Source organism: Chiloscyllium plagiosum, unplaced genomic scaffold (genome assembly GCF_037043375.1).
Source record: "Chiloscyllium plagiosum isolate Xiang-an unplaced genomic scaffold, Cpla_swu_hap1 HiC_scaffold_12, whole genome shotgun sequence".
NCBI classification, from domain to species: domain Eukaryota; kingdom Metazoa; phylum Chordata; class Chondrichthyes; order Orectolobiformes; family Hemiscylliidae; genus Chiloscyllium; species Chiloscyllium plagiosum.
The window spans coordinates 37,763,381-37,788,067 of record NW_028270150.1 but is presented as its reverse complement, the minus strand read 5'-3'; the positions used below and the strand labels follow the sequence as shown (position 1 = coordinate 37,788,067).

At 41.9% G+C, this 24,687-nt stretch overlaps 1 pseudogene across 1 annotated transcript in view; it reads right to left on the bottom strand.

Annotated features, from left to right (window-relative positions):
• LOC122555274 (NXPE family member 3-like) overlaps positions 1 to 24,687 on the bottom strand; it is a 68,594-nt pseudogene that overhangs the window by 27,034 nt on the left and 16,873 nt on the right. Inside the window, exons 4-5 of the transcript XR_006313221.2 lie at positions 11,640 to 11,713; positions 401 to 610 (exon numbers count right to left, since the gene is read on the bottom strand). The product of XR_006313221.2 is annotated as an NXPE family member 3-like (transcript). The remainder of the gene's footprint in view (positions 1 to 400; positions 611 to 11,639; positions 11,714 to 24,687) is intronic.

Here is a 24,687-nt window from a genome sequence, read left to right as displayed (position 1 = left end):
AAGGAGCAGGAGAATCGACGTTTCGGGCATGAGCCCTTCTTCAGGAATCCTGAAGAAGGGCCTATGCCCAAAACATCAATTCTTCTGCTCCTTGGATGCTGCCTGACCTGCTGCGCTTTTCTAGCAACACATTTTCAGCTCTGATCTCCAGCATCTGCAGTCCTCACTTTCTCCTACTAAACATGGCTGTCAACTACGTAGTTGAACTTTCTTCAGGAAAAATGAAGAAAAAAGGAATAAAACATGACAGTAATAACATACTCCTAATTACTGGCCTGGTTTTACTGATTATCTGATCAAAATCTGGGAGAATGTGAAAAGCAGCACAGTTTCAATCCCAATAATGCTAGATTTTGGATACTAACTGTACACAGCAAACGGACAAGAGACATGACCTCACCTGGCACAAACTGAGTCAAGTATTCAAACCACTGTCACATGGTGGAATCTCCAGGAAGGTAGACAATTTTTCTTTGGAGGCATTCTTTAATTTTTGCAGGAGTGTCAAAGCGGTGAATATTGCAGATCGTTGACATCCACTGGTCCTTGTAATAAAAACCAGACGGTGATACCAGGGGCTGACTCCGGATACATTCTCCAAGACCTGGAGCTGAAAATAAAAAGAAACAAGGAACAGCTAGATGATGTGCTATATCTTCAATTGTCAACACATTTCTCACTTGTTATCAAGATAATGACAATCCTCCCAGGGCCATTAGCTGTTGCTACAGGAAGTACACAAGTACAAGAAGAAAAATAATCTAAATAATATTCTGAACAAGTCTGTGTCAATGGGTAAATGCACCAGCTGGTGTGCCACTGAACTATCATGATCAGGAGATCCCACCTCTAAACCTCTGTTATCATGATAATGGAACCATTAAATAGGATTCATTTAAAGAACATAATCATGTTTCATTAAATATCACATCCAGTAAACATGGCTGTCAACTAGACCATTTGTCTTTGACCAGAAATGATGATGAATAAAGCAAAGTATAGATGAAACTAAGAAACCACTCCTGACATTTAACTATTGGCTCCTTTGGATTAGTTGTAGACAAGCAGGAGGCTGGACGAACACAGCAAGCCAGGCAGCATCAGGAGGTGCAGATATCAATGTTTCGGGTCTGGGGTGGGTGTAGGGTCTCTGTAGAAAAAGTGGGTGGAGGGGGCAGGGTGGTGAACTGGGGATAAGTGAAGACAGATAGAGGGAACAATCTGCTTAGTCAATGGGAGGAATTAATCTGGTTGGTGGCAAGGAGCAGTGGAAGGGAGGGGGGAGGGTCTGGGAAGGGAGTTGGAGGAAGGGAAGGGAGATTATTTGAAATGATGCTGCCCGACTGCTGTGCTTTTCTAGCACCACTAATCCAGAACTCAATGTTAAGTCCAGTCCAAACACCTTGCACTACACGAGCAATAAAGATTAAGCAAGACATGGCATATTATATCTATTACCTTTATTTATGAATCTAAGCAATATGAACTATTTCTTGAATGGCTTTCAGTTAATTATTTTTTGAATCCAGAACTACAGAGTGGACATGTTGCACCATTTTGTGTAACCTCAGAATATGTGACAGCTGAAGCTGTATTCAGCATTCTCATGACATAAATATTTAATTTGAGAACAGTAGGAACAGATTCTAAATGTTCAGTAAAATCCATAACTGAAATTGCAGTCTTTAGGTCGAATCTTAAAGGAGGCTGAAGTGCATGGGCTCTGATGAAAACTGTGGCAGAATCATGAAAGGTCCAGCGAGGTCGACCTCAACATCGGCAGCAGCTGCTGCATTCTTTCAAGCATCTGTTAGATGTCAAAACAAGTTTCTCGCTCAGTAGTGAGAGGTTGTCTATTAAAGGGGACTATTGCCTTTTAATGACCTTATCAACTGCAGATTACACCCTGCTAATGTGCAGGTTTATATCTTATCACGTGGAACAAGTAAAATTGATGAGGCAAGTCTTCAGCATGGAGTTCGGAGCAGGCAGCTGGCAACTTCAGCTCGATGTTTGCTCCATATTGGACACCAGGCACTACCAACTCAAGGCACACTCCATGGGCAACAGCACCTGTGCCCCTTGGCACAGACATTGGCATCCAACATGCACCAGCCTCCAAGAACCCTCAAGGCACATCTTTGATCCATTTACACTATGTTTCTTTGATCCAGTGCTGCACCTCAGAGGAATACAGTGACTATGATTGAAGTGTTGCAAAACAGGATGCTGTTTGCTCAGAAATAAGCACCGAGCTCATGGAGCGAACCATGCTCCATCTCTGGTTTGTTTGCTTGCTCTCTTAGTGATCATTCAACCTACCTGGACATTCACAGCATCTCTGAATTGCATTGTCTTGCCGCGTTTTATTTTCCGTGGGGAGTTCATTGGGATTAGTCTCCATGCTGTCCCAGATCCATGGGACTTGGGGTATTGTGCATGAAACACAGAAAGCTAACACACAGGTTCAGCAAATAATCAGGAAGGCTAATGAAATGTTGGTTCTTATTTCAAGGGGATTGGAGTATAAGAGTAGGGAAGTCTTCCCACAACGTACAAGGTGCTTGTGAGACCACATCAGGTGTACTGTGAGCAGTATTAATCCCCTTATTTAAGCAAAGATATTATTTCATTGGAGGCAATTCAGAGAAAGTTCACTAGGATGATCCCTGGTGTGGAGAGATTGTCTTATGAGCTAAAGCTAAATAGGTTGGAGCTCTACTCACTGGAGTTTAGAAGAATGAAAAGTGATCCCATTGAAGCATAAAGGATTTTTAAGTGGCTTGACAATATTAAGTGCGGCACAGTGGCTCAGTGGTTAGCACTGCTGCCTCACAATACCAGGGTCCAAGGTCCACTTCCAGTCTCGGGCGACCGACTGTGTGGAGTTTGCACATTCTCCCCGTATATGTGTGGGTTTCCTCCGGGTGCTCCGGTTTCCTCCCACAGTCCAAAGATGTGCAGGTCAGGTAAATTGGCCATGTTAAATTGCCCATAGTGTTCAGTGCATTAGTCAGAGGGAAATGAGTCTGGGTGGGTTACTCTTCAGAGGGTCGGTGTGGACTTGTTGGACTGAAGGACCTGTTTCCACACTGTAGGGAATCTAAAATACAAATCTAAACACAGACAGGATATTTCCTTTCATGGGACAGTCTAGGAACAGAGGGCATAGTTTCAGAATAAAGGGGTGCTAATTTAAGGCTGAGATGAGACAGAATTCTTTCTCTGGGAGAATTGTGAATCTTTGGAACCCTTTGCCACAGGGTGTAGTGGGGGCTAAGTTAGATTCTTGATCATTAAGGGAATCAAGGTTTATAGGGAGAGGACAGAAAAGTGGATGGAAGGAATGTTGGATCAGCCATGATCCAAATGAATGGCAGAATAGGCCTGAGGGCCCAAATGGCCTACTCATGAGTCATGGGGATGTACAGCATGGAAACAGACCCTTCGGTCCAACTCGTCCATGCCGACCAGATATCCTAACCTAAACTCCCCCCACCTGCCAGCACCCAGCCCATATCCCTCCAAATCCTTCCTATTCATATACCCATCCAAATGCCTTTTAAATGTTGCAATTGTACCAACCTCCACAACTTCCTCTGGCAGCTCATTCCATACACGTACCACCGTCTGTGTGAAAACGTTGCCCCATAGGTCTCTTTTATATCTTTCCCCTCTCACCCTAAACCTATGCCCTCTAGTTCTGCATTCCCTGACCCCAGGGAAAAGGCTTTGCCTATTTACCCTATCCATGCCCCTCATAATTTTGTAAACCTCTATAAGGTCAACCCTCAGCCTCCGATGCTCCAGGGAAAACAGCCCCAGCCTGTTCAGCCTCTCCCTATTGCTCAAATCCTCCAACCCTGGCAACATCCTTGTAGATCTTTTCTGAAGCCTTTCAAATTTCCCAACATCTTTCCAATAGGAAGGAGACCAGAATTGCACACAATATTGAACAGTGGCCTAACCAATGTCCTGTACAACCGCAACATGACCTCCCAACTCCTGCACTCAATACTCTGACCAATAAAGGAAAGCACCAAATGCCTTCTTCACTATCCTATCTATCTGCGACTCCACTTTCAAGGAGCTATGAACCTGCACTCCAAGGTCTCTTTGTTCAGCAACACTCTCTAGGACCTTACCATTAAGTGTATAAATCCTGCTAAGATTTGCTTTCCCAAAATGCAGCACCTCACATTTATCGAAATTAAACTCCATCTGCCACTTCTCAGCCCATTGGCCCATCTGGTCCAGATCCTGTTGTAATCTGAGGTAACCTTCTTCGCTGTCCACTACACCTCCAATTTTGGTGTTATCTGCAAACTTACTAACTATACCTCTTATTTTCACATCCAAAATCATTTATGTAAATGATAAAATGTAGAGGGCCCAGCACCGATCCTTGTGGCACTCCACTGGTCACAGGCCTCCAGTCTGAAAAACAAACCTCCACCACCACCCTCTGTCTTCTACTTTTGAGCCAGTTCTACATCCAAATGGTGAATTCTCCTTGTATTCCATGAAATTTAACCTTGCTCACCAGTCTTCCATGGGGAACCTTGTCAAATGCCTTACTGAAATCCATATAGATCACATCTATTGCTCTGCTCTCATCAATCCTCTTCGTTACTTCTTCAAAAAACTCAATCAAATTTGTGATACATGATTTCCCACGCAATGTTGACTATTCCTAATCAGTCCCTGACTTTCCAAGTACATGCACATCCTGTCCCTCAGGATTCCCTCCAACAACTTCCTCACCACCAACATCAGGCTCACTGGTCTATAGTTCCCTGGCTTGTCCTTACCACCTTTCCTCAACAGTGGCACTACGTTAGCCAACCTCCAGTCTTCTGGCACCTCAGTTGTGACTATCGATGATACAAATATCTCAGCAAGAGACCCCTGAATTACTTACCTAGCTTCCCTCAGAGTTCTAGGGTACACCTGATCAGGTCCTGGGGATTTATCCACTTTTATGCATTTCAAAATATCCAGCACTTCCTCCTCTGTAATATGGACATTTTTCAAAATGTCACCATTAATTTCCCTACAGTCTATATCTTCAATCTGTTTTTCCACAATAAATATTGATGCAAAATACTCGTTTATTATCTCCCCCCTTTTCAGCGGCTCCACACAAAGTCTGCCTTGCTGATCTTTCAGGGACCCTGTTCTCTCCCTAGTTACCCTTTTGTCCTTAATGTATTTGTAAAAACCCTTTGGATTCCCCTTAACTCTATTTGCCAAAGCTATCTCATGTCCCCTTTATGCCCTCCTGATTTCCATCCTAAGTATACTTCTACTGCCTTTATACTCTTCCAAGGATTCAGTTGATCTATCTTGTCTATACCTGACATATGCTTCCGTCTTTTTCTTAACCAAACCCTCAATTTCTTTAGTCATCCAGCATTCCCTATACCTACCAGCCTTTCCTTTCACCCCACCAGGAATATACTTTCTCTGGACTCTCGTTATCTCATTTCTGAAGGCTTCCCATTTTCCAGCCATCCCTTTACCTGTGAACATCTGCCTCCAATCAGCTTTCGAGAGTTCTTGCCTAATACCATCAAAATTGGCCTTCCTCCAATTTAGAACTTTAACTTTTATATCTGGTCTGTCCTTTTCCATCACTATTTTAAATCTAACAGAATTATGGTCGCTGGCCCCAAAGTGCTCCCCCACTGACACCTCAGTCACCTGCACTGCCTTATTTCCCAAGAGTAGGTCAAGTTTGCACCTTCTCTAGTCGGTAAATCCACATACTGAATCAGAAAAGTTTATTGTGGACACTTAACAAATTCCTCTCCATCTAAACCCTTGACACTATGGCAGTCCCAGTCAATGTTTGGAAAGTTAAAATTGCCTACCATAATCACCTCATTATTCTTACAGATAACTGAGATCTCCTTACAAATTTGCTCCTCACTTTCCCTCTGACTATTAGGAGGTCTATAATACAATCCCAATAAGGTGATCATCCCTTTATTACTTCTCAGTTCCACCCAAATAACTTCCCTGGATGTGTATCCGGGAAGATAATCCCTAAGTACAGCAATAATGCTATCCCTTATCAAAAACGCCACTCTTCCTCCTCTCTTGCCTCCCTTTCTGTCCTTCTTGTAGCATTTTTATTCTGGATCACTAAGCTGCCAGTCCTATCCATCTCTGCGCCACGTTTGTGTAATTGCTATGATATCCCAGTCCCATGTTCCTAACCATGCCCTGAGTTCATCTGCCTTCCCTGTTAGGCCTCTTGCATTGAAATAAATGCAGTTTAATTGATCAGTCCTACCTTGTTCGCTGCTTTGTCCCTCCCTGCCCTGACTGTTTGACTTGCCTTTGTTCTCAATTGTACCAGTCTCAGATTGAAATCTTTCCTCACTATCTCCCTGGGTCCCACCCCCTGACCTTACTAGTTTAAATCCTCCTGAGCAGCTCTAGCAAAACTCCCTGCCAGTATATTAGTCCCCTTCCAAATTAGGAGCAATCCGTCCTTCTTGTACAGGTCACTTCTACCCCAAAACAGTTTCCAATGACCCAAAAATGTGAATCCTTCTCCCATACACAACTCCTCAGCCATGCATTCATCTGCTCTATCCTCCTATTCCTGCCCTCACTAGCTCGTAGCACTGGGAGTAATCCAGATATTACTACCCTTGAGGGCCTCCTTTTTAAATTCCTGCCTTACTCTGTCATCTCCCTTCAGAATCTCAATCTTTTCCCTTCCTATGTCATTGGTTTCAAGGTGTACGATGACCTCCTTCTGGTCCCTCTCTCCCTTGAGAACATTCTGCACCCTCGCTGAGACATCCTTGATCCTGGCACCAGGGAAGCAACACACCATTCTGATTTTTCACTGCTAGCCACAGGAATGTCTGTCTGTACTTCGGACTAGAGAGTCGCCTAACACAATTGATCACTTGGAACTCAACATATCTCTCATTCCATTAGAGCCAATCTCAATACCAGAAACTTGGTTGTTTCTGCTACGTACCCCAGAGTGTCCAACACACCCTACATTTTCCAAAACAGCTTACTTGTTTGAAATGGGGATAGCCACAGAAGACTCCTGCACTCCCTACCTACCTCTTTTACCTTTCCTAGAGTTAACTCACCTCTGTGACTGTATCTGAGACTTCCCCCTCCTTCCTATAACTGCCATCCATCACATGCCCTTGCTCTTGTAAATTGTCATTGCCTCTACCTGTCTCTCCAACCGATCCATTCAATCTGATAGGATTCGCAATCAACAGCATTTATTGCAGAAATAGTCCTCAGGAACACGTAAACTCTCCCTGAACTCCCACATCTGACAAGAAAAGCACATCACTCTACTAAAGGCCATTTTTGCTTCTTTCAATCTACAGACCCAGAAAATAGCACTGTCTTATTGCTCTACAAAACACTGCTCCAGGTTAAATTAATATAAATAATTATATTTTAAGTTTAAATAATTATATTTTAAGTTTAATCAAGGGACATAGCTCAATAAAACATATAAACAAGAAAGAACCCACTCTACTCACTGCAGACTTATTTTAAGGCCGCACTTAAAATCCACTTATCTCCTTCTGTGCTATGACCTTTCCCAAACAGGTTCCTCCAAGATCAGTTGTGAAATTCACTGTTGTTCCTATTTCTTATGGTCTGATTGTCTTATCTTGACTATACCTATTCTGGGCTGTTTTCCTTACAGAATGAGAGGGGGGTAGGTATTATACATGAGGAAAATGAGTTGCACTTTTGTTGCAAATTGGGAGGCATCTTGTGAGTGAGTAAGGAGTGTAGAGAACAAGCAGAGTTAGCGGTGCCAGGGTTGAGGTGGGTGAGAATGACTAGAAGAGGATGTTGTGGGTATTAGAGAGGGTATTAGTGTTTTGATGGGAGTTGAGTACAATAGCAGATATAGAGTGAGTGCATGGAGAGAAGATGGAGCAGTGGAGAAGGTCACTGACTTTCTTCCTATTTGCTGTACATTCCTCCAGGTGGTTGAGACTACAATAAGCTAGGTGGCGATTTGGAGCAGACTGCAATGTCTGGTGTTGTGACCTCTTTTGCAAGTCCTTGGGCAAGAGGACAGCCCACCTCCTCACCACGGCAACAACCAGGACCTCCAATTCCACGTCCATAAAGTGAAGTGCCAGTTTTCCCTTTTCTGCCATGTCTGTGGCCAACATCAAAAACTGCAGGAAGACACCAGACTGAAACCACTTGTCTGGTGCATAAATGTCTGTTAAAGATAGTGCTATCCCGAGGGATTCCAGTCCATTGTGGGGTATCCTGGCAGTAACATGTTGTTCTGGGTACAGCGAGTAGTAGAATGGGAATCAGATGAGAGAGATGTCACAGATACAGGGCAGGTAATAAATGAGGCAAGTTTGGTCAGATGAACAGGAATACCTCACTCAACCGAGAGGAGAAAACATTCTGAGAAGCTGAACAAAACTGACAGCCAAAAGCAAGGCACGATTCAGTCCTCCATTTATTTTATAGTGCAGGCCCCTTCCTGAACTACAGAGGGATTATTGGCAGGAGCTATGCTATTGGCCTGCTGAGATCCCTCATTCCTGCTCCTGAGACACAGATACTTTGGGAATACTATCATTTGTTGCAGGGACAGAAACAGATGATTGCAGGTAAGCTGCCTATTCTCTATCCTTTGTCCATACAATGTCTATGCCTATTTCATAGCAGAGATAGTGCAGGGAAATGGAACAAAGTCTGAGCCCAACATTATTATATTTTTCTCAATCAAATGGTGGGATTCTCCATTTGGTTTCAAAGAGCACACACTAGGAGCAGATATATATATAGAAAGCACAAATTATAACAAATCCTGAATTTAAATTGTTTTATTTTATTCAAAGATTGTTGTCATGTTTATTAATCAGCAAAACCAACCCTCCATGTCGAGCAGTACAATTCCAGTATCAAATGCTGTGAAAAATGCTCCACAACATGAGAAACATTGTGATATAGTGGTGAAACGTGTCAGCATGAACACAAAGAGGGTGTAGATCTTAATGCAGTTGGATTACATCATCCCCGCCTGGATTATCTGAATGTTCATCTTCAGTGAGAGTGTTAAACTGAAGGTCGTGGATAGACAGCCCATTTACTCTTCATCTCATTTTACTTCCTATTGAAGACAGCACTTGGATACAAGTGATGATGTTTCTATAGAAGTACTTCATTAGCTGTACAGCACTTTGAATCATGGAATCCCAACAGTGTAGAAACAGGCCCTTCAGCCCAACAAGTCCACACTCACCCTCCGAAAAGTATCCCACCCAAACTCATTCCCCATTACTCTACATTTATCCCCTGACTAATGCACTTAACCTACACATCCTTGAACATTATGGGCAATTTAGCATCGTCAATTCACCTAACCTACACAGCTTTGGCATTTAGTGGTTATGAAAATGGCTATATTAATATATGGAGTGTATGTTCCCAATGCAATAATGGCCAGTAATCTGTCTGTGACGTGTATCTCATCCAGGCTGTAATGTCAGCATAACATTAAATTTTAACTGGTTTAAGATCTGGATCCGGAAAACACAGCAACCATTATAATTAGTTTATAATTTTCTTAATAGGAGAGTCCCTGGCTTCAGTTAAAAGAAAGCTAATGAACAGCTGGTCAGCTCCAGCTCTTATATTACAATCCCTCTAAAGTTGGAATGAAAGTTTAGCTGTTCCAAGTCTGATGACATAGAATGAAATGTCGTAGTTCATTGTCCTTAATGAACATTGCACATAAGGTAATCAATTGGAAAACATGGATGATTTACTGGTGGTGGTTAAATAATGGAAAAACAAATACCATGAGTGGTTTAGTGATGGAAAAATAGTTCACTTGTGTGAAAGAGTATTTCTGGGTATTAAAATAAATTAAAATGTTATCATTGGGATGTTCATGTGGTGCAAAGGTAGTGTCCTTGCCTCTGAGCTAGGCACTTGTTGCAGAGATGCGTAACAAAATCTTTGAAAAGGGAAACTTATGAAATGCTGTAGTTCAGACTGTCTGAGGACTAAAGGGATTCTTTTTTAAATCTCATTTTCATACCAGAAATTGAAATATATAAAACTTATCAAAATAATCAAGTCTTCACCATCCCACATAATGTAAAATAGCATGGACATTAATAAATGCTTCATGTTAAACATTTTGGATGAGGATTAGTCAGACCTGGCTGTACTGAGATCATATATTTATGCTGTTTAAGTCCTACTTACTGTAAATAAAAAAAGACTTACTGTAAATAAGCAAAAACTTAAGAATATACATGGGAAACTAAATTACACTTTATTTCAAAAAGTTACAAATTCTTGCCTATTTACAGTAAGGGATAATGCTAGCATTCTCCTAATTCATGTTTACTCTCATATACCAAGCCTCCAACATAATAGCCAGTTATAGGGGTAATTAGAAACCCCAAAAAAAAGGAGATAAGAGTGCAATGCATGGGAGAGGTTATTAAAATCTCCAGCACAGACACTAATAGGACAGAGTGTATGGAAAGGGTTAACAATCAAACTTCAAGTACAGTGGACAAATGAATGACAATGATAAGAGGGATGGTTAAAACAGGACTGAAGGTATTATCATTGAATGCACGCAGCATAAGAAATAAGGTAAATGAGCTTGTGGCGCAGATCAAAAATGTCAGATATGATGTGTTGGGCATCACAGAGAGGTTGCTGCAAGGGGATGATTTGGGAGCTGCAGAAGGATTTGGACAGGTTAGGAAAAGGATAAAGAAATGGCAGATGGAGTACAACATGGGAAAGTGGAAGGACGTGCACTTTGGTAGGAAGAATAGAGGCATGGACAATTTTCTGAATGAGAAGATAATTCAGAAGTCTGAAGTGTAAAGAGACTTGGAAGTTCTTGCCCAGGACTCTCTCAAGGTAGACTTGCAGGTTGAGTCATTCATTAGGAAGGCAAATGCAATGATGGCAATTATTTTGAGAGGACTTGAATATAAAAGCAGAGATGTACTTCTGAGCCTCTATAAGGCTCTGGTCAGGCCACATTTGGAGTATCATGTGCAGCTTTGGGCCCCATTATCTTAGGAAGGATGGACTAGGCCTGGAGCGTGTTCAGAGGAGATTCACAAGAATGATCCCAGTAATGAAAAGTTCAACATGTGAGGAACGTTTGAGAGCTCTGGGTTTATACTCAGTGGAGTTTAGAAGGATGGGGGGGGGAGGGGGGGGGATTTAAGTGAAACATACAGAATACTGAAAGGCCTGAACACAGTAGATATTGGAAAGATGTTTGCATTGGTAGGAGATACTAGGAACCGAGGGCAGAGCCTTAGAACAAAGGGAAGATCTTTGAGAATGGAGATAAAGAGAAACTTCTTCAAACGCCTTCAGCCAGAGAGTGGTGAATCTCTGGAATTTCCTGCCACAGAAGGCTGTGGAGGCCAGGCCATTGAGTATATTTAAGACTGAGATAGATAGTTACTTTATTGTCAAGGAAATCAAAGTTTATGGGAAGAAAGAAAGAAAATAGGTTTAAGAAACTTATCAGCGATGATTGAATGGTGGAGCAGACTCAATGGGCTGAATGGCCTCATTTCTGCTCCTATGTTTTATGGTCTTAAATCTAATTATCTTACCTGATTGAGATGAGGGCTCCACCGTTATGTACCCTGGTGTTATGGGTGGTATGGACTGCTTGATATTGACACCACTGTAAAAATAAATACATCATAGGTTAGTCATTGTAATAATGACACAACAGGAGATCACCCAAAAGTACTTTCAGCAAGAGTCAATAGATGTGAAGTTGGAAAAGTACAGCAGATCAGGCAGAATCCAAGGAGCAGGAAAGTCAACGTTTCGGGCCAAAATCCTTCATCAGGATTGGCAAAGGGTTTCCACCTGAATCTTTGACTTTCTTGCTCCTCAGATACTGTCTGACCTGCTGTGCTCTTCCAGCTTCACATCTCTTGGCTCTGGCTTCCAGCATCTGCAGTCCTTAATGTCTTCAGCTACCCCATTCTTCAAACCTACAGAAACAATTTAAATTATATTGCCAACATTTTCAGTGGGGAACCAGGTAGATGCAATGTGAGTATGCACTTAGAGAGTGGGTGAACAGCCCTGAGATGCTCTTTGGTCCAGTCAATAAAGTGATGCTTGTCCCTGCACACAGAGTGTCCTTGCCACAGCATTGCCATTAAAGTACAAAGTGCAGCATTAAGGAGTAGAAATGTACTGTAAGTAGATGAGAAAAGTGCTATATTGAAGTGATGAGCCTGGGACAAATCAGATATCAATGTCCATGGAAACAAGCTGCCTGTGACTGTTGTCCATACAACAGGCAATGAGATGTCAGTAAAATAAAATATTGGAACAGGAACAGGTCATTCAGCCCTTCGAGTGAGTATATCATTCACATGATCATGGCTCATCATCTAATTCATGCCCTGTACCTGCTTTCTCCACATATAGTGTCATTAAGTCATAAAGATATACAGCACAGAAACAGACCCTTCAGTCCAACTCGTCCATGTCAACCAGATATCCTATCCTAATCTAGTCCCATTTGCCAGCACTTGTCCCATATCCTTCTAAACTCTTCCTATTCATATACCCATCCGGATGCCTTTTAAATGCTGTAATTGTACCAGCCTCCACCACTTCCTCTGGTAGCTCATTCCATATACGGACCACCCTCTGTATGAAAATGTTGCTCCTTAGGTCCCTTTTATGTCTTTCCCCTCTCACACTAAACCTATGCCCTCTAGTTCTGGACTCCCCCACCCCAGGGGAAAGACTTTGTCTATTTATCCTATCCATGCCCCTCATGATTTTATAAACCTCTGTTCTCATTGGAAAGAAGAAGGCTAAGGGGTGATTTGATAGAGACATACAAGATGATCAGAAGATTAGATAGGGTAGACAGTGAAAGTCTTTTTCCTAGGATGATGACATCAGCTTGTATGAGAGGGCACAACTGCAAATTGAGGGTTGATAGATTTAAGACAAATGTCAGAGGCAGGTTCTTTACTCAGAGAGTGGTAAGGACGTAGAATGCCCTACCTGCTAAGGTAGTCAACTCAGCCACATTAGGGAGATTTAAACAATCCTTAGATAAGCACATGGATGATTTTGGGATAGTGTAGAGGGACGAGCTGAGAATAGTTCACAGGTCGGCGCAACATCGAGGGCCGAAGGGCCTGTTCTGCGCTGTATTGTTCTATGTTCTATGTTCTGTGTTCTATAAGGTCACCCCTCAGCCTCCAACGCTCCAGGCAAAATAGCCCCAGCCTATTAAGCCTCTCCCTATAGCACAAATCCTCCAACCCTGGCAACATCCTTGTAAATCTTTTCTGAACCCTTTCAAGTTTCACAACATCCTTCCAATGGGAAGGAAGCCAGAATTACACACAACTCCGATACTCAATACTCTGACCAATAAAGGAAAGCATACCAAATGCCTTCTTCACTGTCCAATGTAATTGTGACTCTACTTTCAAGGAATTATGAACCTGCACTCCAAGGTATCTTTGTTCAGTAACACTCCCCAGGACCTTACCATTAAGTGTATAAGTCCTGCTCTGATTTGGTTTTCCAAAATGCAGCACCTCGCAGTTATCTAAACTCCATCTGTCACTCCTCAGCCCATTGGCACATCTGATCAAGATCCCGTTGTAACCTGAGGTAACATTCTTCACTGTCCACTACATCTCCAATTTTGGTGTCATCTGCAAACTTACTAACTATACCTCTTAAGTTCACATCCAAATTATTTATATAAATGTCAAAAAGCAGCAGACCCAGCACCAATCCTTGTGGCACTCCACTGGTCACAGGCCTCCAGTCTGAAAAACAACCCTCCACCACCACCCTCTGTCTTCTACCTTCAAGCCAGTTCTCTATCCAAATGGCTAGTTCTCCCTAAATTTCATGACAGCTAACCTTGCTAACCAGTCTCCCATGAGGAACCTGATCGATTGCCTTACTGAAATCCATATGGATCACGTCTACCGCTCTGCTCTCATCAATCCTCTTTGTTACTTCGTCAAAAAACTCAATCAAGTTTGTGAGACATGATTTCCCACACACAAAGCCATACTGACTATTCCTAATCAGTCCTTGCCTTTCCAAATACATGTAAATCCAGTCCCTCAGGATTCCCTCCAACAACCTGCCCAATACTAAAGTCAGGCTCACCGGTCTATAGTTCCCTGGCTTGTCCTTATCATTTTTCTTTAATAGTGGCACCACGTTAGCCAACCTCCAGTCTTCTGGCACCTCACCTGTGACTATCAATGATACAAGTATCTCAGCAAGGGGCACAGCAATCACCCGCCCTAGCTTCTAGGGGTACATGTGACCCGTTGATTCATTTAGTCCTAAAAACTATATCTGCATATTTCTTGAAAGTCTTCAATGTTTTTCCCCAACAATTCCCTGTGGCAGAAAATTCCATTGGCTCACGACTCTCTGGGTGAATATATTCCACTTCAGCTCAGTCCTGACAGACCTATCCCATATCCTTAGACCATGACCCTGGTTCTGGATTCTCCAGTCATAGAGAACATCCTTTCTACATCTACCTTGTCTAATCCTTTTAGAATTTTATCATTTTCTCTGAGATCCCCCTTCATTCTTTTAAACTCTAGTAAATATAATCATTACTAATCCAATTTTTCACCACATGTTAGTCCTGCCATCCCAAGAATTGGTCGGGTAAACAGCTTTCCTCACTTAAGGAGCCCAAAATGACCAACAATATTCCAGGTATAGTCTTACCAATGCTGTATACAGGTTCAGAAATCCCTGCTCCTGTAATCAAATTTTCTCACTATGAAGGCCTACATATCATTTGCTTTCTACACTGCCTGCTATATCTGCCTGTTTCCTTTCAGCAACTGGTATACAATAGCACCTAGATTTTGTTCCTCAATCTATTGCTATTCAGATAATAATTCACCTGCCTGTTTTTGCAACTGAAGTAAACAACATCACATTTATCCACATTATCCTGCATCTACGATGCATTTGTCCACTGACTTAACTTGTTCAAATCACACTGAAGCTTCTCTACAATCTCCTTACAGCAAATCAACCCACCCTGCTTCAAGTCCTCTACAAACATGGAGATTTGGCATGTAGTTTCCTCAACTGAATCATCAGTACATATTGTGAATAGCTGGAGTTTAAGCACTAATCCCTGTGGTGCTCCACTAGACACTTCCTATCACACAGACATAGACCCGTTTATTCCTAATTTTTATTTCCTGACTGTCAACCAGTTCTCAATCCATCACCTTCAATATTTCTTTCACTATTCAATCCATTTCAGTACATGACTGCCAATGCCATGCTCTTTAATTTTATATGTTAAGGTCTTATGTAGGACCCTATCAAAAGTCTTCTGAAAATCCAAGTAAGCAACATCCATTGGCTCCCCTTATCCAGTCCATGAGTTGCATCCTCAACAAATTCCAGCAGCTTCATCAAGCACAACTTCATCCTCATAAATCCATGCTCACTATATCCAATATTGTCACTATCTTCCAAGTTCTCTTGTATTACATCTTTCATAATGGACACTAGCATTTTTCCCATGACCAATGTCAAGCTAACCAGTCTATAATTCATTGTTCTGAGGAAGAGTCTGAAGAGGGAGATGGCATGGGGCAGGGTGACATGAGGCACACGGACATACAAGATGGCCGCTGAGCCATCAGTTGGCCAAATTGACACACAAGATGGCTGCCGGATCACAATATGGAGAGAGAGGCTGCACTGGAACTGACAAAAACTATCGAAACAATCAATAATTCTGCAATGATTGCTATAAACAAACCAGGTTACAAAGACAATAATCTCATCACTGACCTATTGTATCACAAGATGTATAAAAGTTTCTAGACATGTGCTCTGGGTTGAGAGAAGACTCACAGCTGACTGCTGTGCTGTTGGTGTCTTTCTCTCCCTGGAGCTCCGGTATTTCCTTGTGCAATAAACTCTGTGATTGAACCCCGATTCTGACTCCGAGACTGGTGTTTTTCCCTACAACAAATCACTCAACCTGAAACATTAACTCTGATTTCACTCCACAGATGCTGCCAGCTTTTCCAGTATTTTTGTTTTTGTTTCTAATTTACAGCATCCACAATTCTTTCAGTTTTTACAATGCATTGTTTTCTCTCTGCATCCCTTCTTACCTAATGTGGTTACATTAACTCCCCTTGGATTCATAGAAAATATTCCAGAATCTGTAGAATTTTGCAAAATGACTACCAATGCATCTGTTATTTCTAGGACCACTTCTTCTTGATGTTTCTAAGCTCAACTCAGATCCTACATCACCAGAGTGAATACCCTTCCTCACAATCACATCTCTAAAAACTGAAAACCTCTGCGTATACAGTCCTCATTCATGGTCACGTTTCAGCCATGTCTCTGAAATCCCTGCCATACCATTGCCATTTACATTTATCTGTGTCACTAATTTATCCATTTTATTGTGAATGATTAGCGCATCAAGGCACAAAACTTGAAGGCTGATCTTTTTTGTGTTCTTCATCTCAATTACAATGGTCCTGCTCAATCTCGTCCTTGAATTCTCTGCCTATCACATTTCTTATTTCCCACTTTGTCTTTTGTTTTGGTCCTTATTTCAATGCTATGTGTCTCCCTGTAAGGGTTTCTATCCACCTGCCCTTTTAGTTTTAACCCTCCCCAACCACATTTGCAAATACGTTCCCTCAGGCATCAGTTTTGGTCCCACTCAGATATATCTCATCCGACTTGTACTGGTGCTACATTCTTCAGAACAAATCCCAGGAATCAGAAAAAAAGCCCACTTGCACTAGCTCTCCAGATGTGTGTTCATCTGATTTATCCTGCAATTTATATTCTGATTAGCACACGGCAGTGACAGAAATCCTGAGACCACTATGTTTGAGGCCCTATTTATTAAACCTGCTTCCTAACTCCCTATATTCTGCTTTTAGGATGTGATCACGTTTCTTCCTTATGTTGTTGGTACCAATGTGTACCACAACCACTGGCTTTTTTCTCTCCCACATTAGAATGTCAGTTTCCTGGTGTCCAAGTTGAAGGTCTGGAGGAGCAAGCAGCAAGCTGGACCCACTCGGACTTTCAAGTCGGAATCCTCAGTGTCTGGTTTCAAGCCAGTGAGTGAGAGAATGGGAGCCTGCACATTAATGTGTGAATAATAGGTGATAATCCCCATGAATGATTACAGATTAGGGAGAATCTCATTTTTAAATCCGCACTTGCTTGGAAAATGTGACTTTTTTTGTCTCAACATTAAGAAAGGCCTCATTTGACATCTTATCTTAATTTCCCAAATTTCTCACAATAGCCCATGTTACAAAGGACCTGGAACAATTCCAGCTCAGAATCTTTAGCCTTCTGTACTTGTAAATTTAAAATTCTTTTCTCCATTTGACTCATTTTGCAAACATTTGAAATTTACATGTGTTCACTTGCAGTATATAAGGGCTGTCTTTGGAAATAAAGCGTATGATGTATGGAATGAACTTCCAGAGGAAGTGGTGGATACGGCTACAGTTACAATGTTTAAAAGATATTTACAGAAGTGCACGAATAGGAAAGGATTGGAGGGGTATGGGCCAAACACAGGCGGGTGGGGCTGGTCTAGTTTGGGATTATGGTCGGCACGGACTGGTTGGACCGAAAGGTCTGTTTTTGTGCTGTTTGACGCTGTAGCACTATGACTCTATGACTGTATGACCCTCTAAGAGCTTCGCAGGCAAATCAACCAAGTGTCTGGGTGCTATTGTATGACCATAGGCAAGAGGTACTCTGCAATGTAACATTTGAAGCCCAGATTACATCTGGAGACTAATGAGTACTACATATATCAGTTCAGTTTATTTAGACATCTTCAAATAAATGGAATTGATATATCTCATTTGTGTTACATTTAGATAACACAAGAATATTCTAAGGGATATTGTCCAACATTTTCCAAGGAAGTGCAAGCTGACAGCATTTTAGTAGCAGTAGAGGTTGCAGAGCTAATGGACGGGGTGAAATATTGACACAAAGGATGTAAACACCAAGTGTACTTCAAGTCAATAGGTTGCCTGATCCAGGAGCCCCGTGTACCAGGTTACTAAAGGACATTGGGGTGGATATGGATGAAGGCTTCCTTTTCTTCTGAGATGCAGGCAGTGACCAGAGGGTTAGAAAGTAATAAGAAGTATTCAAGAAAGAGTTTCAAAAACTCCCAGTAACTGCAGATCAGTCAGTTTAACATCAGTAGTGGTTAGGTTTTTAAGAGCAATATTTTGAGGTAATAAAGGGGAGACAGCACAGGTTTGTTCACTAATTCGTTTATTTTTTAATGGAGCAACAGTAAAGTTAATAAAGGCAAAACAATGCACATTGTCGCTATGGAGTGTGAATAATCCCTTGACAAAGTGCCATATTAAAATTGGGTCTCAAAATTAAGGCGGACAGAACAGGGCAGGAGGGTCAAGGTCAGCTTGGATTCAAAATTGTTTCAGGAGAATAAATCATGAGTCAAAGCAAATGTTTGTTTTTTTTTAGAATGAATCTTGGGAAATACTTGAGTCCTTGAACAGCTGGTGCTGGGACAACTGCTTTTCTTGATACACTGGCATGAAAGACTTGGATACTGGAATAGAAGGCAAGATTTCAACATTTGCCATCATACTAAGGGAGTGAAGAAGGCACTTGATACACTAGCCGTTATTAGTCAGTACATTGAGTATAGGATTTGGGAGGTCATATAGCGGCTGTACAGAACATTGGTTAGGCCACTTTTGGAATACTGCACATATTTCTGGTTTCCTTGCAATAGGAAAGATGTTGTGAAATGTGAAAGGTTTCAGAAAAGGTTTACAAGGGTGTTGCCAGAATTGGAGGGCTTGAGCTATAGACAGAGGCTGAATAGGCTGGAGCTGTTTTCCCTGCAGTGTCAGAAGCTGAGGGGTGACCTTATAGAGGTTTATAAAATCATAAGGGGCACGATTAGGACAAATAGCCAAGGTCTTTTCCCCAGGGTAGGGGAGTCCAAAACTAGAGGGCATATGTTTTGGGTGAGAGGGGAAGTTATTAAAAGGGATCTAAGGGGCAACTTTTTCACACATTAGGTGGTGCATGTTTGGAATGAACTGCCAGAGGAAGTGGTGGAGGTTGGTACAATTACAAAATTTAAAAGGCATCTAGATGGGTATATGAGAAGGAAGGGTTTAGAGGGATATCGGCCAAATTCTGGCAAGTGGGAATAGATTTATTTAGGATATCTGATCAACATGGATGAGTGGGACTGAAGGATCTGTTTCTATGCTGTACATTATCTATGACTCTTCGACGGTGAGGATAACAACAAATATGACAGGACAGAAATAGACAAGCAAAATGGGCAAGGCAGAAGTGGGTACTGCAGATGCTGGAGATTAAAGTCAAGGTTAGAGTGGTGCTGGAAAAGCACAGCAGGTCAAGCAGCATCCGAGGAGCAGGAAAATCGATGTTTCGGGCAAAAGCCCTTCATCAGGAAGCTTTTCCAGCACCACTCTAATCTTGAAGCAAAATGAGCAGTCAAGTATCCTTTCTATACCTTACAAGGAATGGGAAAAGACAACATGGACTAAATGGCATGGTTCTAAAGAACATCAATGGACAGAGAAATATGGGACTGCATTTGCACAGATCTTTTGAGATGAAAAAGCATATTGAGATTTTGATTAGCAACATGAATGGGACCTTGGGCTTCATAGATAGAAGTGTTGAGCACAAAAGAAGCCAAATAATGCTGAAGCTGTACAAACTCTGGTTAGATGTGATTAAAATATTGCATCTGACTCTCAACACACTTCAGAAAGGATTGTTTTAACCCGTTACATGGGTGGTTGTGCATCACTTGGTGAGAGCAGCATTCATTATTCCATTGAAATTGTACCAGAAGCAGGTAGCAGTGAACTGCCTTCTTGAAAGACTGTTGTCCTTGAGGTATAGAGACATACGCAGTGCTGTTAGGAAGGGAGCTCCTAGTGAAAGACAGTGAAGGAATATAATTCCAAGTCAGGATAATGTGTGGCTTTGAGATGAACTTGCAGGTCGTGTTGTTCCCATGCACCATGCATCAGCTGTCCTTCTAAGTGGCAGAGTTCCTGGGTTAGAAAGACACTGTTGAAAACGTTGTGATGAGTTTCTGCAATATATCTTGTAGATGGCACACACTGCTGCCACTCTGTGGCATTGAAGGTGGTGGATGCGGTGCCAATCAAGCAAGCTACTTTGTTCTAGATGGTGTCAAGTTTCTTGAGCAGTGTTGGAGTTACACCGATCCAAGCAAGTCACTTTCTTGTAGATGATGGTCAGGCACTGGGAAGACAAAATGTTACACACCACAGACTGTCTAGCCCCTCACTTGCTCTTATTGCCAAAGTATATATATATATAGCTGCTCTAATTCAACTTCTGATGAATAGCAACCCCACATCCCCATCCTTGAATTTTGACAGTGGAGAATCAATAACAGTTATGCTATTGAACATCAAGAGACATTGGATTGTTGGATATAGTGTTTGTCTGGCACTTCTATGACAAAAATATCATCTGCCACTTTATCAGCCCAAGACAGATGTTTGCCAGGTCTTGCTGCAGATGGACATTGACAGTGTATGAGGAGTCATGGATTTGTGCATTCATTAGCAAACATCCCCTGTACTGATCTTATGAGAGAGGGCCATTGATGAAGCAGTTAAAGATGATTGCACTTAGAACAATATGTGACAATGTTGTCGCGTTAAAAAGGTTATTACATCCTGGGGTTTTTTTTAAGAGAGGTTATAAAGGCACAGGTTCCGAACTGGCTATAGGAAACAACTTAAGTAAATAACTTTTTTTTGGTCTAAAGGAGGCCTTTAGTTTTTTATTTAAAACAATTGCAACAATGGAAAGGGAGTGGACAGCTCTCACAGACCAGCCTTTCTTGTTTTATTTTAGCTGTAGCATCAGAAGCTGTTCAAGTCCCAGAAGAGTTGGAAGCCTCAGTAAATGATTCCCAGCTGCTTCTATCTCTGAAATCTCTCTTGGTATTGTTTCCTCCTGGACGGGAGAACTGCATATAAGCTCTGTGACAGAACTGACCTTTTTCCCAGGAGCATGTTTGTGGGATGTTACTATATTGGAACAGTTAATTAGTAATAGTATCTGTTATTCCATTAAGGTTTCCAATAGTTAAGATAATATAAATTCCTCTTTCTTTTGTTCATATTTTAACTGTAATGTTTAAATAAATTGTGTTTTGCTTAATGTCAAGTATTCGCATCACATATGGAACTTGCATTGCACATCTTCCTTTAAAATAAAAAAGGTTAGGCTCTAGGTTACCTGCTTAAAATATCAGGAGAATACCACACAACCCTGCCATGGCAACCTCTGCAAGACATGCCAGATCATCAGCATGGATACTACCATAACACATGGGAACACCACCGACTGCGTACACGGCAGATACTCATATGACTCAGCTAATGTTTACCTCATGCGCTGCAGGAAAGGATGTCCCAAGGCATGGTATATTGGCGAGATCAAGCATGTTCAAAGGCAGTGGATGATTGGACATAACACAAGAATTGCCAGACAGGCATGCTCCCTCCCATTTGGGGAACGCTTCAGTGGTCAAGGACATTCAGCCTCTGATCTTCAGATAAACGTCCTCTAAGGCAACCTTTGAGATACACTAGAAAGCAGAATTATAGAGTCAAAGAGTCATAGAGATGTACAGCATGGAAACAGACCCTTCGGTCCAACCCGTCCACGCTGATCAGATATCCCAACCCAATCTAGTTCCACCTGCCAGCACCTAGCCCATATCCCTCCAAATCCTTCCTATTCATATACCCATCCAAATGCCTTTTAAATGTTGCAATTGTACCAGCCTCCACAACTTCCTCTGGCAGCTCATTCGATACACGTAACACCCTCTGTGTGAAAATGTTGCCCCTTAGGTCTATTTTATATCTTTCCCATCTCACCCTAAATCTGTGCCCTCTATTTCTGGACTCCCTGACCCCAGGGAAAAGATGTTGCCTATTTACTCTATCCATGCCGCTCATAATTTTGTAAACCTCCATAAGGTCACCCCTCAGCCTCCAACCCTCCAGGGAAAACAGCCCCAGCCTGTCAGCCTCTCCCTATACTTCAAATCCTCCAATCCTGGCAACATCCTTGTAAATTTTTCTGAACCCTTTCAGGTTTCACAACATCTTTCCGATAGGAAGGAGACCAGAATTGCACACAATATTCCAGCAGTGGCCTAACCAATGTCCTATACAGCCGCAACATGATGTCCCAACTTCTGTACTCAATACTTTGACAAATAAAGGAAAGCATACCAAACGCCTTCTTCACTATCCTATCTACCTGCGATTCCACTTTCAAGGAGCGATGAACCTGCACTCCAAGGTCTCTTTGTTCAGCAACACTCCCTAGGACCTTACCATTAAGTGTATAAGTCCTGCTAAGATTTGCTTTCCCAAAATGCAGCACCTCACATTTGTCTGAATTAAACTCCATCTGCCACTTCTCATCCCATTGGCCCATCTGGTCAAGATCCTGTTGTAATCTGAGGTAACCTTCTTTGCTGTCCACTACACCTCCAATTTTGATGTCATCTGCAAACTTACTAACTGTACCTCTTATGCTTGCATCCAAATCATTTATGTAAATGACAAAAAGTAGAGGACCCAGCACCGATCCTTGTGGTCACAGGCCTCCAGTCTGAAAAAACAACCCTCCACCACCACCCTCTGTCTTCTACCTTTGAGCCAGTTCTGTATCCAAATGGCTAGTTCTCCCTGTATTCTGTGAGATCTAACCTTGCTAATCAGTCTCCCATGGGGAACCTTGTCGAACACCTTACTGAAGTCCATATAGATCACATCTACTGCTCTGCCCTCATCAATCCTCTTTGTTATTTCTTCAAAAAATTCAATCAAGTTTGTGAAACATGATTTCCCATGCATAAAGCCATGTTGACTATCCCTAATCAGTCCTTGTCTTTCCAAATACATTTACATCCTGTCCCTCAGGTTTCTCTCCAACAACTTGCCCACCACCAACATCAGGCTCATTGGTCTATAGTTCCCTGGCTTGTTCTTACCACCCTTCTTAAACAGTGGCACCATGTTAGCCAACCTCCAGTCTTCCGGCACCTCACCTGTGACTATCTCTGCAAGAGGCCCAGCAATCACTTCTCTAGCTTCCCATAGAGTTCTAGGGTACACCTGATCAGGTCATGGGGATTTATTCAATTTCAAGACATTCAGCACTTCCTCCTCTATAATCTGGACATTTTGCAAGATGTCACCATCTATTTCCCTACAGTCTATATCTTCCATATCCTTTTCCATGGTAAATACTGATGCAAAACACTCATTTAGTATCTCTCCCATTTTCTGCGGCTCCACACAAAGGCAGCCTTGCTGATCTTTGAGGGGCCTTATCCTCTCCCTAGTTACCCTTTTGTCCTTAATATATTTGTAAAAACTCTTTGTATTCTCCTTAATTCTATTTGCCAACGCTATTTCATGTCCCCTTTTTGCCCTCCTGATTTCGCTCTTAAATATACTCCTACTTCCTTTATACTCTTCTCAGGATTCACTCGATCTATCCTTTCTATACCTTACATGTTTCCTTCTTTTTCTTAAACAAACCCTCAATGTCTTTAGTCATCCAGCATTCCCTATACCTACCAGCCTTTCCTTTCACCCTAACAGGAATATACTTTCTCTGGATTTTCATTATCTCATTTCTGAAGGCTTCCCATTTTCCAGTCGTCCCTTTACCTGCAAACATCTGCCCCCAATCAGCTTTTGAAAGTTCTTGCCTAATACCGTCAAAATTGACCTTTCTCCAATTTAGAACTTCAACTTTTAGATCTGGTCTATCCTTTTCCATCACTATTTTAAATCTAATAGAATTATGGTCGCTGGCCCCAAAGTGCTCCCCCACTGACACCTCAGTTACCTGCCCTGCCTTATTTCCCAAGAGTAGGTCAAGGTTTGCACCTTCTCTAGTTGGTACATCCACATACTGAATCAGAAAATTGTCTTGTACAGGCTTAACAAATTCCTCTCCACCTAAACCCTTAACACTATGGCAGTCCCAGTCTAGCTGAGGAGAAACTGATAGCCAAGTTCCATACCCATGAGGGCAGCCTCAGCAGTGATCTTCGTTCATGTCGTGCTACATGTAATCCCACCGAAGTATTCTGAACTTGTAAAATGTTCCTAACGGTTCTGTTTTGACACCATCACCTTGGTAACATGTTATGATCTTTCTACATTAATTAGAACACAGTTTTGGATTACTTGTTACTTTGGTTAGACTCTTGTCATGTGACTGTTATACTTAACATATTCGTTCAGCCATTTGGTTTGCCTCTAGCACCATCTGATTTTTGATTTTTTGTAATTATTTCTCTGCCTTAATTAATCAGATCATGGGTCATCCTTTCACTTGCTATTTACTCACACCATCTGACACTTTTGATCACCTGCAGAGACTTATTATTCAGTCTGTCATCACTCCACTCACACCATTGGTACTATCTTTTGACACTTTTAACAACGTGGAATTATGTTTCAATTATCTCTCCACATATAAATTTAGTGCAGC